The following is a 224-nucleotide window of genomic DNA, read 5'->3' as shown; positions in this document are numbered from 1 at the left end:
CCCCCGCCCCCCCAAAAATTCCCTCCCCTGTAAGCCAGGCGTTGCCATTCGCCCCGCTGGGAGCCCAACCAGCAGCATGGCATTACCTCTCCCCCCGCTTCCCCCAAAACCAAGCATGGGTTTGCCAGCGTGGCTTTGGAAACCCGGCCTGACGAGCCACCGCGGCCACCAGCACCGGCTGCTTGATGCAAACCAGGGTTTTATTTTGCAAAATTTAATGGCAG

At 60.3% G+C, this 224-nt stretch overlaps 1 protein-coding gene across 1 annotated transcript in view; it reads right to left on the bottom strand.

Moving 5' to 3' along the window:
* MEST overlaps positions 1–224 on the bottom strand; it is an 8,476-nt gene that overhangs the window by 7,748 nt on the left and 504 nt on the right. The window lies entirely within an intron of this gene.

Source organism: Pygoscelis adeliae, unplaced genomic scaffold (assembly GCF_000699105.1).
Source record: "Pygoscelis adeliae isolate BGI_AS28 unplaced genomic scaffold, ASM69910v1 Scaffold129, whole genome shotgun sequence".
Classification (NCBI taxonomy): domain Eukaryota; kingdom Metazoa; phylum Chordata; class Aves; order Sphenisciformes; family Spheniscidae; genus Pygoscelis; species Pygoscelis adeliae.
This window is presented reverse-complemented; position numbering and strand designations above follow the sequence as displayed.